At 35.0% G+C, this 17,722-nt stretch overlaps 1 pseudogene; it reads right to left on the bottom strand.

Annotated features, from left to right (window-relative positions):
* Nucleotides 1-17,722, bottom strand: part of LOC149557127 (importin subunit alpha-1a-like) — a 71,635-nt pseudogene that overhangs the window by 26,658 nt on the left and 27,255 nt on the right.

Below are 17,722 nucleotides of genomic sequence, written 5' to 3'. Positions count from 1 at the left end.
CTCAAGTTACGGAAGAAAAATCGACAGGGCCTCCTCATGAAGAGCATATGCTAAAAGTGAAACTTGGGCACAATAATCAAGGAAAAAATATCACCACTATGATCTACTCAAAAAATCATGCACTTTCAAAAAAATAATCGCCTCGATACGAGGTCATATGAGAAAGTTATGATCCTCCGAAGTTTTCAAAATGAGAACTGTGCACAGTCACAGCTGAGAATCTACAATTTTTGAAGAATTCATGCATGAAAATCAAAAAAAAAACTCCACTAGTGGATAGAGCACAAAAAAATAGCCAAGTTCATAACAAGAATCATCAAAATTGGAGTTCGAATGAGCAAGAATGAGACATTTGAAAACTGCGTTCAAATCTGTGACTGCCAATGGAGAGGGGTATGGCTGTAGCTTTGCATGCTCGATTTTGCAAAATATACAGCTTGCATGCAAAATCTAAAAGATACCCAAAGGTTTTTCGAGGCTACGAACAAAAATCAGAAAGCATTTTTCTTTTTGATGTACAGAAGATGCTGCTGTAGTGTAAATTGGACACCTTTAACAGTAAAAAAATGGCTCCAAAAATTAAAAAATGACCCCAGCAACCAAAATATGACATTCAAATGCTATATTAGCTTCTTAAGTCCATCAATGGTATGTTGGAACCTGCAAAACTGATTGAAAACTCCAAATATGCAAGTTGGTTGTCAGATTTGAGATTGAAACCCTAGAGAAAAACCGTTTTTGTCAAAAATTTTCTGATTCTCAGGATCATCCAAAGATGCAAGAGAAGAGCATACTTCTTTTTTCAAAAAATTACAATAAAGTTTATTTGCCCCCCCCCCCCCCCCGAATCTCTCAAATAAGGAAACTAAAATCTACTCTTGCACATAGAAAAGCTCTAATACCATGTTAGAATCTAAAAAGATTAATAACTCAGAAAACTAGTGCAAAGAGTAAATATCTAAACTATGAATGCAAATGATACAAAATCAAAATAGCATCATAGAGTTAATCTCCAAGAGAGTAATGCAAATGCTGGAAGCAAAATAGCATTAAGAGGATGCAAAAACAAGAGATACAAATACAAGCCAGGTAGCATGCTTATATAGGCTAGGAAGAGGGAGGAGGTGGCAACACCAACCAATGAGGAGCAACCATCTATCGAACTAAAGATAGCAAAGTATCTTCCCAAGATAGCTAATGGATGCTCACATGTAGGAAGGTGACACCTCACAACCATTCACCTAATAAGACATGCTTTATTAACCTAAGCAAGATTATTAAAAGTGTAGGAAAAACTTAGCAAAATAGAAAAAATAAAAAACTATACTAACAGTTTGAAGTTATATACATACATACATACATATGTGTGTGTGTGTGTGTGTACATACACACACAATTCACCTACAAGGATTTCCATGCTAAAGAGTATATGCATATTGTCTTCTTTTGTTAGACATCAACTATGTCAATGCTTTCTACATTGCTTTCAGTTGACTCAATATATATAATAAAATATGCAAGTTTCTATGCCAAACTAACTCCAATGTGGAAAAATATCTAATGATTGAGATTTAAACTAAGCAAGAACTATATGTTCAAGGAACCAAAAGATGACTACAATGAGACTATTACAAGAAAAAAAAATTCAGCCTCGTTAAAGAGAATTGGGATGTGTGTTTGAAGACTTAGGATGTGTGTTTGAAGACTTAACAAATTTAAGCTTCACTTGGTTTCAAGAATACTATAATATTCTCTACTTAACAAGGCCAACCACGTGAAGGTGGAAGATCATCTGGCCTCACCCCCCTCCCCCTAACATCAATCGAAAGTACCCATTATCATCTAATTACATACTTCATTCATTCATTCATCCATTTATGAACTATAACATTCAATCAATACAATCACATAACATTCATTAATATGATATAAAATTCATTAATACACAATACTAATCAAAAATTTATTAACACATAAAAATATTCATTAACATAAAATAAAAAATTTTATTAATACGCAGCATTCATACATAATTACTTAAAACAAAGTTCTTTCATTATCCAACAAGGTTTATCAAAGAAAATTTTTAAAACATCATTTCTTTTTTTTGTTTTTTTGAGCTCTCTTAAGAAAAGTGCTCATAGGAGCATCCATATCTACTTCATTCTCCTCCTCTTCTAGCATGTGTAATGTCAAATTACGATGGCTCCTTCTCTTTGGAGGAGTAGGAGGTTGCTGCACTAAAGGGGGCTCTGTTGCAAGAACAAGTGAATGTGATAAATTGGCATGCTCTTTTTCTTTTTCTAACTGTTACAAGTTTGTAATTAAGTAAGAGTACAACATAAAATGCATTTTTCTTACCTGAAAATGCCACATCATGTACATTAACATTTTGATCTACCACCGCGTCAACATGTTGAACAGTTGGAACATGGTCCACTCCTTCAGCATGATGTTCAACATGCTCTGAAATATTCAAAAAAAGGATACATGTCAAATTCCAATTGAAGATGTTAAATTGTATTCATAATTGCATAATTAATTTCCAATAGAAAATTAATACCTCCACTACTATAATGCACATCATGGCCTTCGTCAGGAGTAGGTTATGTGGTAGGATATGAAGGTTGTAGTAAAATATTATGCACATTGTTATGTAGTCAATTTACGTTTAAAACTAATAACACAAAAGAATCTTCTCAACTATTTACTTTCATTTACTTTTCATCTGACCAATGTACTTGTGAGATATCATTTGGTGCACTAGATTCTTGGGCAAGCCTTACAGAGTCTTCACATAGGCATGCAACCACAACTTTATAGTCTTCCTTCAAGGAAATTTTTCTATCTTCATCTGTGACCTCCACATTGAAATCTATGCCCTATGTTTTTTGCTTGATAACACTAGTTTTCCATGTATGGTTTCATTAAAAAAAACTGTTTGCAACATTATATTTTGAAAAAAAAAAACAAAATTCATTGCTCTACTTACAAGTCGAGACTGCAAATTCATATAGCAACCAGAGCCAAGTTTGTGTTGGCCAACCTTTTCTATTCTCGCTTTTGTAGCCATGGATGTGTCCTGTAATCTATGAACAATTTCAAACATCTTAGATTATATATTTACAAATATCAATAATTAGTGCATGATTACAATTTACTTAATACTATAATGACACACCTCTTTCTGCCCTGTAATGCTTCATTATCTCTATCTTCACATAACCTTTTCTCCTTTGCATCTTCTATTATTTCATTCCACTCCATTGATGGAATCATAGGAGGATGGTCATACTTTGGGTTATCCTTAAGAGTCCTTCTATATTGATCCCTCACAGTCTTTATATGCTTTGCTACTCTTTTCAGAAGTAGGCTAGTGTCAAAAATGTTTTTTCCAAATTTCTCATCAATGGATGCAACTAGCTGATTTTTTAATTCCATAGCTTGTAAATTCCACTTTTTAAAAACAAATAGATTGTTAGATCAATAACTTTAATATATTACAATAAATATAAGAAAAGAAAAATTATGTAGCAATGATATGAAACTATGTACCTTTTACGTATGGTGGGTCCAAATAGTCTCAATGCATTATTACCTACAAAAACATAAAGGATTTATCAGTCCAAAATGAGTAATGTAAAAGTAAACTAAATTTACACTTTAAATAATATCAATTTTAAAGCACCTAGAAGCTTTCATTCTCTTAATGGAAACATAGTTTTCTTATTTAGCAACAATGTCCCTTCATACGAACCAGATTTAATTACACGAACTGCTCCAAGAAATGGATCAGCTTTAGTAGTACTGCTCTCTGTTTCTCTATCAACTGAAATATCATAACAATTAAATGAAAATTTTAGTACTGCTCTTTGTTGGTCTACCTCCCTACCTATGTCCATGTCTCTCTATGTGTGGCTATATATATATATATATATATATATGTATGTATGTATGTATGTATGTATGTATGTATGTATGTATGTATGTATGTATGTATGTATGTATGTATGTATGTATGTATGTATGTATGTATGTGTGGTGTGTGTATGCAAGCTTCTGTAGACATCATTTAAGCACTAATATGTTACTTCATTGTTCATCAACTTGTAGAAAGACATTACAAAATATAACACATTACAAAATATAACAAAATAAGGTTTTACCAATTCTACTAGGCATAGACGATGATGTTTGCATGGTCCTTGTTGCTGACAATGCAACAGACAATAGTGGACCGCCAACCGAAGGAGGAGTCTGCACTTCATCATGAGCTAAAGAATAGAATATTGTTAGCAAAGACATTTTCAATGGATAAAAGATCAAATGGGATACTAGCGAGAATCATCCACACAAAAAAAGGTAAGTGTTATAATGTTGATAAAAAAAAACAAAGTGTTACTTACATGAAGGTACTGCACAACAACCCTGACCATGTTCACCATGTGACCTCGCAATTGGCACATATTTCTATACAAGAACACATAAAATTAGAGATCATGATCCATAAGATACTATAAAATATTAATATCTATTGAACTTGTATTACTACTTTAGTCGAATTACTGCTTACTTTCAAAGATTGGATTCTACAATCCAATTCTATTCTCAGTGCCTCTTTCTCCTCACTTTTGTCACCCTTGATGATAATTTGAACAAGCTCATCAGTGTATCTTTTCATAATTTGTTGGGTGATGAATACAGGGTCAATACTAAGGCCAATGTCATGTAGATATGACGCTCGTATTTTAGATTGCATTTGATCAGCGATCATTGTAGCTTTTTCCTATCATTTGTGACATCAAATATTCGTATACTTTCATCAAAATAACTCAAAAGACATAAAGAAAAGAACATAATAATAGGACATTTGTTTCTATATTAACATTAAAATTTACAATAATTAATGTTTACCTCTACTGAAGGTGTTTGAGATGGTGCATCCATATCGCCCTGTGAAAAAAATTAGTAAGTCTTAGAAATCAGCAACGAAATTAAAGTAATAGACTTACCAAAAAAAATATTAATAATAAAGTAGATTGTATATGTAAATCGTTTGTCTTAAGTTAAAAATTTAGTGTAACTAATGTTTATATCTAAAAAAATACTTGACATGTTCTACTTAATGTTTATATGTGCACATATGGTTTGGAAAGAAGTATTTGGCCATACAAGACCCCATCATAGTTGACATTGATCGTACCTAAAGATTTCATTGATCATCATGATCTTCATCCATGTCATCATCATCACCATCATCATACTTGTCACTTTGATCATCGTCGTCACCACCACCATCTTCATCACCATCATCATCCTCTTGATCACTATCATCATCATGACCATCATCACCATGATCATCACCATCTGCATCACCATGATCATGATCATCATTAGCATCATCATCATCATTATCACCATTATCATTAGCATGACCAAAATCATCACCATCTTCTTTTTCTTCATCACTGGGTAACTGTCATTCCTGATAATCATTTACTTCCTCTTGTGGTTCTTTAATATCTTCTTCGATCATATTATACTTTATTGGCCTTCCTCTTGGGTCATTTCTAACAAAAAATGACCAACCTGGTTTTTCTAGAACACCAAAGTAAAACACTTGCTCACATTGACTTGGAAGAACATAGGGCTCATCTCTGACTGGCTCAAATGACCTTGTATTAATCATAGTAAATCCACTGTCATATTCAATAATAGTCCTATCGGGATCATTTCGATTCAGTTGTAACCTAAACCATTTGACGAAAAATAGAACTATTTTGAATGAATTAAAGTCACACTCAAGTATATCATCCAAAATTCCATAGTATCGATTTTCAGATTGTTGAGGATGTATGTCAATTCTAGACAAAATATTGGTGACCGCGAAGACAACACTTATCTCAGAATTGTATATGAGAAATAAGCATGCAAGAAATACTAAATTAAGGAATCAAAAGCATTTACACAATTAAAAAGCATAACATATATGCTAGACAAAGACAAACCCTCGATTGAGAATATGAACCATTTAGAGGTTCTCTCAATGAGGCATTTCTTGTTTTAGGGATGAGTCTATTTGATAGATTTAGGATGTATGCTCACTTGCTTGCTCAATTGCTTCAATGGATATGGATAATGGCAAATTGGTAGCCTTGTGAGCTCTCAATTTGGCATTTTGAGGGTATGGTTGATGGCTTTGTTTCTCAAACTAGCATGATAACTTTACTAAATAGATTGTGTTGAAATGGCTTGGGAGGGGATTCAATTTATAGGCTAAGGGCTTGAGGGTTTGAGGGCTAAGATGCAAGGATGGGAAAAATCTCATGGAGGGCTCAGATTGCATGAGAGGAGAGCACATCGATTGTGCTTCCTTACAGCCAATTAGGGAGTGACACATGTCACAGGGTGAGTGGGTGGAGGAAAGGGCAAGGATGAGTCAACAAAGGAGGTTCAAGGCCTTAAAGACCCTCATAATGGCTTGTATGAGAAATGAATGGGTTTGTAAGAGTCTTTTATGATTTTGTAAGAGCATTCATGGTTTGGTGGTTGGGATATTTTGAGAGAAGACTTTGGCTTGGCTTAGGAAAGTCTTAAGCTTGTTTAGGATTGTGCAAATGATTAAGGGTTGGATTAGGGATGGATTTAGGATTAGATTAGGGATGTTAGAGATGGATAAGTGGATGGTATTTATGAGGGTGGGTGAGTTAGTAGCTAAGCTTGGTTAGTATGGGTGGATGGGGTGGATTAGGCTAAATGGAGGAGTAGGGATAGGCTTAGGATGAGGATGAAGACTTTCTAGAAGAGTCTAGAACTTCCTAGGATGAGGATAAATAAAGTTTATTTATCTCAAAGGTTTGGGTTGAGGAGATATTTCTTAAAACATTTTTAATAAATATGAGGATTAATAATTAATCTTAATTAAATATTTTGAGTTGGGATTAGGGGTAGGAAATGATGGGATTAGCCTTTAATCAAAATTAAAGAAGGATTAGAAGATTTTGGAAGAGGTTAGTGGTCTTAAGGAAATTGGCCAAGTTTTGAGCAAAAAAAATTTATTTATTTATTTTGGGATTTTTGATCAATTTATTAATTAAATAATTAATAAATAAGGAAATAATGTTTAAATAAGATTTAAACATTTTTGAGAGGGATTCCTTAATTAAATATTTTAAATTAAGATAAAGAGATTTAATGACATAAAAATAAATTAATTAATTAATGATGATGTCATCAGGGACTTTTTAGAAAATAAAATACTTTATTTTCTAAGGGATTCTAGGTGTCTACATTTTGCCCCTCTTTGACATAGTGTTGAAACAACACTATTTCAAAAAAGTTTAGATATAAACGACACGAGGAAGATGTTTTTAGTAACAAAGTTTCCCTAGTCTCGGATAAGAAGAGGAGAGACTAAACTTAGATGATGCCCCCTCAAGAAGGCGGCGGGGAGAGAAAATGAGGCTCAATAGCTTCTTGAAAAATACAAGAATCTAGGATGAGCAAGGAGACTCAGATTGGCAAAGAGAAGGGGTTGAATTAGCTCAAACTCTCACTACAGGAGAATGATAAAGGGAGAATCAAAGGCACAAGAGGAAGCAAGCTTAAGACTCTAGGGAAGGTGGAGGATGAAGGAGCAAAGCACTATAAAAAGGAATCCAGGATAGGGATAAGGATGAGGGGATTATAAAAGTTGATGCAACAAGATTTAAAAGAGTCAAATTGGCAGAATATGGGTTTCAGAGATCCTTAGGACTAGGATTGTGGATCTTGAAAGATGAGGCTTGGTGGATTGATTGGATTGGTGAATCCCTAAGATTAGGATTGTGGATCCCTAAAGCTAAAAAGTGAAGATTGATTCAAAGAGATACTAGTGCATAAGCTGGGGTAGGAGAGACAGATGCTAGATATGGATGGGGGGGTAATGGAGATGAAAGGATTCCATTGAAGCTTTTTGAGCAAGGGGATACTTCAAAGAGAAGTACCACCATGTAGTTGAGCACTAGATTTTCTATAGGACTGTTGGTTAATTGCCAAGGTTACCAAGAACATCAAGGCCGTGTCACCAACCATCCAAAGGACTGACAAACTGACTCAAAACAAACACTCAAGGATTTCCCTTGCAGCACACATGAATCTCAGAAGAATCAGAGTGAAATCGACACTTCAAGATACTTCAAGACCCAAAAGGAAAGATTCCAAATCAAAATAAAGTGAAAATCCAAAAGAGAACCATTTTCCAACAAGATGGGTGGGACGAGGTACTAACGAACCAAGATCAGACATGAGGAAAGCTATATCCTACAAGGATCTATCGAAGAGCACCTAAGTTGGTGGATTTGGATGAGTGATGCATCTGACAAGCTAAACTAAGAAGGATAACACTTCAGTGATAGGAGGTCTATCTAAAGGATGCATTGGGATAGCTAACCAAGGGTTGTGTGATGTGTGCAAGATGCTAATCAAGGACACGAAAGCTGGATAGATACAATGATACTAAGCTAAAGAGGATGTACAAGCTGACAGACCCATATATGTTACAAATGTACAAGGTTGTTCATGTTTTAGTTTTTGTGAGATGGAAATGTTTTAGAGTGTGTTGGATGGATAGTTGGAGTTGATAGGCAGATAGGTAGATGGTTTACGAAAAGCTTAAAGAAAATGGGGTTCTTTGTGTGCATGTGATAGGATACAAACTAGGATACAAGCTTTGGTATATAATACAAGCTAGAATATGGTACAAGCTTTGGATAAGATTTGGATATACAAGCTATGATACAAGGGATGATACAAGATTTACATGCTGGGGTACAAGATTTACAGGCTGAGGTGCAATATTTACAGGCTATACAGGAGGTATTTACAAGCTTCATTAGATTTTGGATATTTGGTTGGAACACCAAGGGAACAAGCAGGTGTTTTATGGGATGGTGGGTGAATGGATGAGGGATAGGATAGTGATAGATAATGGATTAGTCTTAGTACACAAGGCACCTGAATTACCAGGTTTTCACCAAGGCACCTATCCAAGGCACTTTGAATTGCCAAGTTTACACCATTGGACACTTATTTCTCTTTACTATTTTTTTGTATTTTTCAAAAGTTGGGTATACCAAGGGTCTTCAAGCATAGAACCTCTTGAGATGAATGATGTTAGTAGGATCATTTAAGATTTCTCCTTCTGGTGTAGATAGCTAATAGGCTCCAGAGCCAAAGGAGGCAATGACAACATAAGGACCAAGCCATGTAGGTTCAAACTTGCCTTTCTTTTCTCGATCGGCTTGGACTTTCATATTTTCTTTGAGGACCATGTCACCCAACTGAAACTGTCAAGGAAGCACCTTCTTATTGAAGTTCCTTTTGAGATGAGTTTGGTAGACTATGAGGTGATCATAGGTGTGTTGTCACTTCTTGTCTAGGAGACCTAGCTGGGTGAGCCGAGCTACTCTGTATTCTTCATCTGATACTTTCCCTCGCAAAGATATGCGCAAGGAGGGAAGTTCAACCTCTATAGCTAGTACTGCTTTGGCACCATAAACTAGGGAGTATGAATTTGTTCTTGTGAATGTACGAAAGGAGGTTCGATAGGTGCATAGGGCTAGATTTATTTGTAGGTGCCAATCGTGGTCAAAATCATAGACAACTTTCTTTAGAATTTTGAGGAGGGTTTTGTTAGTTGCCTTTGCCTGGTCATTACCTTGTGGGAAATATGGGCTAGAAAAGTAGTGATGGATGTGGAGGGAAGTGCATAGTTCTTCCATGTTGATATTTTCAAAGTTACCGCCATGGTCGGTAAAGATGGTGGATGGGATGCCAAAGTGGCAAACAATGTGGTACAAGATGAACTTGGAGACCTAAACTCCTATAGCTGAGACTAGGGGGACTGCTTCCACCCATTTAGTGAAATAGTCTGTAGTTTTTATTATCTATTTATGTCCATCAGATGAGAGAGGTGTGATAGTTCCAACTAGATCAAGGTCCCAACATGCAAGGGGCCAAGGTGGTGCAATAGGCTATAGATCTTGTGCTAGAGCGTGCACAAGATTTGTGTGATGCTGATATGGGAGACACTTCTTAATAAAGTCATAGGAGTCATCTTCAATGGTAGGCCAATAGTAGCTTGCTCTAAGGATTTGTGCACTAGGATAATACCACTCATGTGAGCACCACAAAGTCTAAAGGGTACTTCTTTTAATGCCATCATAGCCTCATTTTCATCTAAACATCGAGAGAAAGTATCATGATAACCCTGACGATATAGGGTATTGGCTATGATAACATAGCAGGATGATTTTCAGATGAGGTTTTGGCATGGGGTACATGTGAGGTGAGGGGAGATGATACCATCTTTAATGTAAGCATGAATCTCATGGTACCAAGGGGATTGGGGACCAACCAAGATACAAACACAGTTTGAGTCATCATTCGCATAGGCAGGTGTGAGGAGCTGCTCGAATAAAAACTCATATTGCGTAGCTGCTTCGCGAATTTCCAAGAGCAAGCTAATAGTAGCTATAGCGTCTGCTACTTTGTTTTGCATTTGAGGCACTTGTGTAAACTAAAGCTTGGTAAAATGCTGGGTTAGTTGATCAACTAGCTCTTTGTAGGGTAATAGCTTTTCATCTTTGGTTTGATATTCACTTAAGGCTTTCTTGATGATGAGATGAGAATCGCCAAAGATTTGTAACTCAGTGATGCTCCATTCTGCAGCTATCTCTAATCTTGCTATGAGAGCCTCATATTCAATTATATTGTTGGTGCTAGGGAATTGTAGCTTGAAGGCTTTTGGAATGTAATCTCCCTGAGGTGTGACCAACAATATTCCTACCCCTAATCCATGAGATGTGTATGAACCATCAAAATAAAGTTTCCATGGGGGTTGTTCTTCAATTAGACAGATATGCTCATTTGGAAATTCTGTGATCAAAGGATATGTATCTACTAGAGGTGCATCAGCTAGGTGATCTGTTCTAGCCTACCCTTTGATTGCCTTTCTATCCACATATTGGATGTCAAATTCACTAAGGAGCATAACCAATTGGCCAAACAACCTGTAAGTGCTATTTTAGAGAGCATATACTTGAGAGGATCAATTTTGGATACTAGTTGGATGGTATGACTTAGCATATAGGGGTCAAGCTTTTGAATTGAGAAAACAACTACCAAACAAGCTTTTTACATAGGAGTGTAATTGAGTTCATAACCAATGAGGGTTCTACTAAGATAGTAGATGGCTCTTTCTCTTCCGTAGTCATCATGCTATGCTAGAAGTGCCCCTAGAGTAGTAGACATTGCTAATATGTACAAGATCAAGGGATGACCAAGAACTGGTGGAACAAAGATAGGGGGATTGGTGAGATATTACTTGAGATGATCGAAGCTGTGTTGACATAAAGGATCCCACTTGAATTTTTCATCCTTCTTCAGTAAATGTGCGAATGGCATACACTAATCTGCCAGCTGGGAGATGAAGAGTCAAATAGATTGAAGCTTTCCTTGAAGAGTGTGAAGTTGTTGCAGTGTCTAGGGAGGAGGCATGTCTAAGATAGCCTTGACCTTCTTGGGATTGATCTCTATACCTTGTTTAGAAACTATAAAGCCTAGAAGCTTGCCAGACATGACCCCAAAGACACACTTCTTGGGATTTAGCATGAGATGATATGTGGTTAACCTATCAAAGACTTTCTCTAGGTCAGCAAGATGATCCATGAAGGTATGAGATTTCACCAAGATATCATCCACATAATCCTCCAAAATGCTATGGATAAGATCATGGAAAATGGTTGTCATAGCTCTTTGATAGGTAGCCCCTGCATTCTTTAGGCCAAAAGGCATCATGTTGTAGCAAAAGTTTCCCTAAGGGGTAGTGAATGTTGTCTTATGTTGATCTTCTATTGCAATCTTGATTTGATTATACTCAAAAAATCCATCCATGAGGGATAGAATTTCATGTCCAGCTATAAGATCTACAATCATATCTATGTTGGGCAAGGGAAAATCATCTTTTGGACAAACTTTGTTAAGATCTCCGAAATCAATACAGATTTTGATGTCACCGGAAGGCTTAGTGATGGGGACCATGTTGGAGATGAACTCTGAGTAGTCAATAGGTTGGATAACCTTAGCAGCTATCATTCTTTCTAACTCAGCTTCCTCATATAACCATGTATATGAGAAATAAGCATGCAAGAAATACTAAATTAAGGAATCAAAAGAATTTACACACTTAAAAAGCATAACATATATGCTAGACAAAGAAAAACCCTCAATTAAGAATATGAACCATTAAGAGGTTCTCTCAATGAAGCCTTTCTTGTTTTAGGGATGAGTCTATTTGATAGATTTAGGATGTATGCTCACTTGCTTGCTCAATTGCTTCAATGGAGATGGATAATGGCAAATTGGATAATGCTCAAACTAGCATGATAACTTTACTAAATGGATTGTGTTGAAATGGCTTGGGAGGGGATTCAATTTATAGGCTAAGGGCTTGAGGGTTTGAGGGCTAAGATGCAAGGATGAGAAAAAGCTCATGAAGGGCTTAGATTGCATGAGAGGAGAGCACATGGATTGTACTTCTTTATAGCCAATCAGGGAGTGACACATGTCACAGGGTGAGTGGGTGGAGGAAAGGGCAAGGATGAGTCAACAAAGGAGGCTCAAGGCCTTAAAGACCCTCATAATGGCTTGTAAGAGCAATGAATGGATTTGTAAGAGTCTTTTATGGCTTTGTAAGAGCATTCATGGTTTGGTGGTTGGGATATTTTGAGGGAAGACTTTGGCTTGGCTGAGGTAAGTCTTAAGCTTGTTTAGGATTGTGCAAATGATTAAGGGTAGGATTAGGGTTGGGTTTAGGATTAGATTAGGGATGTTAGAGATGGGCAAGTGGATGGCATTTATGAGGGTGGTTGAGTTAGTAGCTAAGCTTGGTTAGTATGGGTGGATGGGGTGGATTAGGCTAAATGGAGGATTAAGGATAGGCTTAGGATGAGGATGAAGACTTTCTAGAAGAGTCTAGAACTTCCTAGGATGAGGATAAATAAACTCTATTTATCTCAAAGGTTTGGGTTGAGGAGATATTTATTAAAACATTTTTAATAAATATGAGGATTAATATTTAATCTTAATTAAATATTTTGAGTTGGGATTAGGGGTAGGAAATGATGGGATTAGCCTTTAATCAAAATTAAAGAAGGATTAGAAGATTTTGGAAGAGGTTATTGGTCTTAAGGAAATTGGCCAAGTTTTGGGCAAAAAAAAATTATTTATTTATTTTGAGATTTTTGGTCAATTTATTAATTAAATAATTAATAAATAAAGAAATAATGTTTAAATAAGATTTAAACATTTTTGGGAGGGATTCCTTAATTAAATATTTTTAATTAAGATAAAGAGATTTAATGGCATAAAAATTAATTAATTAATTAATTAATTAATGATGATTTCATCAAGGACTTTTCAGAAAATAAAAATACTTTATTTTCTAAGGGATTCTAGGTGTCTACATGAATCACATGTTTTCTTCGTTTCATCTAACTTTTTTGTGCAGAATTTATAGCCATGGTAGTACATAGCTTTGTGGTGTTTGACCTACAATTATTCAAACATGTTAAGAATCTTCTCATTGATCTATGAGTTGATATTAAACTTATGTCTCATGATTAGTAATCTTATGCATACATTTGTATCTCTTAAGCCATATATTAGATCAAGTACCATTGGCGTAACATTGGGATCTCCATTACGATGAGCTTCTTTAACAAACAATGCAACACCATCCCATGTTAATGAGCGACCATTTTCTTGAGACTGTTCAATCCACACTGTCATCCAATCAAGATTGTTTGCAATATACAAGTGTAGTGTATCCCACTCACGACCAACTATAAAGAAGACAATTACACCAGTTAGAAACAACTTATATATATTGATGATAGATAAGAATTGTTAAATTAAAAAAAGACACTTATAATTACCTCTCACCCTCCTCAATCTACCTTTCCTCATTAGGTACTCCCCTTTGAATTTGTCATTACAGATGGGATCCCAAATGCGATCTACATGAATAACTGTTTCAAACTTTGGAAGATATTCACTGATATACACCATGGTCTGGTATATCATATATCCCTCTATCATAGAACCCTCAGGACATGCTCTTTGTTGAACCAAGCCCTTCATAAATTTAAGTGCCTCTCAACCATCCACATTGATCTAGCTTGTACAGGTCCACACAATTCAATCTCCTCAACCTGATGTATGAGGTAGTGTTCTGGAGTATTGAAAAATGTTGGAGGTAAACACTTTTGCATTTCACACATAAGCTGTGGAATTTTTCTCTTTCAATATTTTATATCTTTTTTATCAATTTCTTTAGATGATAACCACCTAAAAGAGATTCAACACAGAAAAAACCATATAGGAAATTTCAAATAAAATTATACAATAGATTTCAGATAATAAGCTACAAATCTAAGAAAAAACACTCTTCTAACCTCATGTATTTTCCAAAATCATATATAACTTGTTTAATACTATTGTCAAACTTTTGTGAAAGGGATAGAGGTAGGACAAACTGCAATCATTAAAAAATGATCATTTCAATATATTATTAAATAATGCAACTGGTACTACATTCAATCTTACAAATATATTATAAATAGAAAACATGACTTACCTTGAGGAAGGTATGCCAATCATGTGTCTTCAACTCTGGCCCAAAATCACATTTCTTTGATAGAAGCGTGCTTATATATGCAACAAATTCTGTTGGAAATTTTGTTTTTTTTTATGACTTATTTTAATGCATCACTTTGTTGCTCTATTAATAACCAAGGAAGGGCACTTGTATTTATGCAATCTCCATTCCTATTTGATTCAATGGAAACTTTTAGTGCATGATTAGATTCATGAATGTCAGTACAAATTTTAGCAATTTGTTCTCTATCACACCTTCCATCCAACATTTTTCATAGTGTCTCTGTTACATTCTTTCCAATATGCATAGCATCAAACAAATCTGCGATTGGAAGATCCTTGTACTATGGTAACCTACTAAATTGAGTAGAATAACTTTTCATTCCTCTAGGAAGTTGGCCATTGATGCCTTGATGACCTTCATGAGCATCAATTATAGCATTAGTAAATATAAGACAATATCGAAATACAAATTGTAAACTTCGGACGACAAATTGGACATTACCTCAACGATTTAGTTGATTGTATTCCAACTTCCATAAATGAGGTGGCATTCTTCATGGCCTTGATGATGTCTCTTCTTTCCCATTGAAAAGATGTTTTTTTGGCAATTTGATACCTATGATTATTGTGGAGAAAGTGTCTAAACTCATCAAACACTTGCTTTCCTAAACTTCTCGAATGATGACATTTTATCTTCGAATGACAAACTGGACATGCAAATTTTCCCTTTGTCTGAAGACCTAAAAGATTATGTATAATTGGATCATGTACAATTATCATGCGCAACTTAAGCATTCGATAGTAATGTGTAAGCACTATAATAGACCAAAAATATGTGATCTTAACAATATAACATACCGCAAAAATGAGTTAGGCATCATCTATTGTCCATACAAACATTGCATGGAATTGAAATTGTCAATCTCGTAGCAGTCTAGAGATGTCATACATAGTGATGCGATTCCATAACTTCAACAACTCATCAATTAGGGGCTCAATATACATGTTCATATTTTTAACTTGGTATTTACCTAACAATTGAATGAACATAAACATTACATAATTATTATAACCATTTTCATGCACTATTTATAAATTAATTTAGATAACTATAAAATAAAAAAATACCTAGCACAATCATTGACAACATTATGTGCTCCCTCTTTATGGATATCCAAGGAGGAATGTTATTGTTAATAAAAAAAATAGGCCATACTGAGTAAACAAATCTCATATCTCTATATGGATTGACACCATCTAACACCAATGAAAGTTTTAGATTATGAGGTTCTTCTTTAAAGTGTGACCATGTTTCTTCTATCTCTTTAAATGCAGAACCATTGGCAGGCATTCGCATAATGTCATCCTAACTTCTATTGCGTGCATGATAATCCATAAATTGTGCCAAGCTAGTGCACTTGAATAACTATTCAAGATGTGGAATTATGAGAATGTACCGAAGAACCTTGTGAGGCACTTTTTTTGTTATTTGATCTGACCAATATCTACTAACATGACAATCAAGACATTCTATTGCAAATTCATGTTGTTTATGATATAGAATGTTATCATTGGGACATGCATGTATTGTCTGATACTTCATTCCAATCTTATCCATAATGTTAGATAATTCTTAGTACAAACGAGGTAAAATATTTGATGGTGGTAACAAAAACTCACTAATCAACCTACAAAAACAAATATTCATTGTTAATATAATGAATAGTAATTGTATGCTAACATTGAAGATGACAAAAATTACATACCTTAGCATATGTGACATTGCTACATTGGATATACTATTCATAACCTTTAAGTTCACCAACAACACTATAGCTGATAGTAGAGTTATTTGGAAGCCTTCGTATAAGGGCTCGTGTGCCTTCTCAAGTAAAGGTATATCAAGACCATCTTCATCATTATTACCAAATTCACTAGTACCATCATTGTGAGCATCTTTATCACTTTCCCCAATACCATCTTCTTCAATCATGTCCTCTAGCACATTATCATCTTCTTCCATGGGAGTGTTATCCTTAGCTTGGATGTTCACACCTCCATATTCCTCTAGTAGGAAATCCACATTCAGCAATGGACAAAAATTGTGGCCCCCTTCAACATGATCATATTGCTTACAATGAATCTAGGCTGTTGTGATTAGAATTCTTTGATTCTTTAAACCCTTACACTTTTTGCAAGGACAATAACATTTATCAGGTTTTCTTCAAAACTGAGTCCACAATGTAGCCATTGTCTCATTATTTTTTTCTCGGTTCATATTGTTAGGCATGGTCTTTCTTCATAGGAAAATATACCTACAAATAAAATTGACATGTTGTGATTAATTTTTATATCTGCACATATGGTTTTTGTTAATTAATGTTTTCAAATGTAACTAAAATGATTACAAACATATTAAAAAGGACCTTCACAGGGTCTTATTACATCAACTATTCTGACATGGTCATGTTGTTTATCTTGAGACCTTAATGTCTTCTCATGCCTTCAACCTTGACCTTGATCCTCCTGCATCATTCTCCCAAGGATCAAGGAAAGTTGGATCATCATGGAATTGAGTAGGCAGACCTTCTAGGAAGTTGCAATACTTCAACCTTGTAAGTGTCATGTCAATGCAATGGGTACTCAAAAAACAATTTAAGTTGATGAGAAATGGTTGTTATGAATTCAAATTGTAGGCATCACCTCAATGCATTAGGTATTAAACAAACAATTCAAGCTGATGAGTATGGGTTTTTATGAACCACAACTCATGAAATATGCATTAAGTCCATACTTGCTTTTTACAATGAGTATGGGTTTTTTTTCTAAGAACATGCCTACTGTTTACAATTAGTAAGTTTCTATATCCTCTAAGAAATTTGAAGCAATGAGCCAAAGTCACATGGTTGAAGATGATCATTTTCCCCTCAAAGTGCCATCATTTGATAAATTGTTGCATTGAAATATGATCTAGAAAGGGCCTTTCCACATAGTATGTTGGCACAATTTGGCAATCATCGAT

This window comes from Cupressus sempervirens, chromosome 5, assembly GCF_028749045.1.
Source record: "Cupressus sempervirens isolate cs-2001-9-10 chromosome 5, ASM2874904v1, whole genome shotgun sequence".
In the NCBI taxonomy this organism is placed as follows: domain Eukaryota; kingdom Viridiplantae; phylum Streptophyta; class Pinopsida; order Cupressales; family Cupressaceae; genus Cupressus; species Cupressus sempervirens.
The sequence above is the reverse complement of the archived record's forward strand: the minus strand, read 5'-3'. Positions and strand labels throughout refer to the sequence as shown.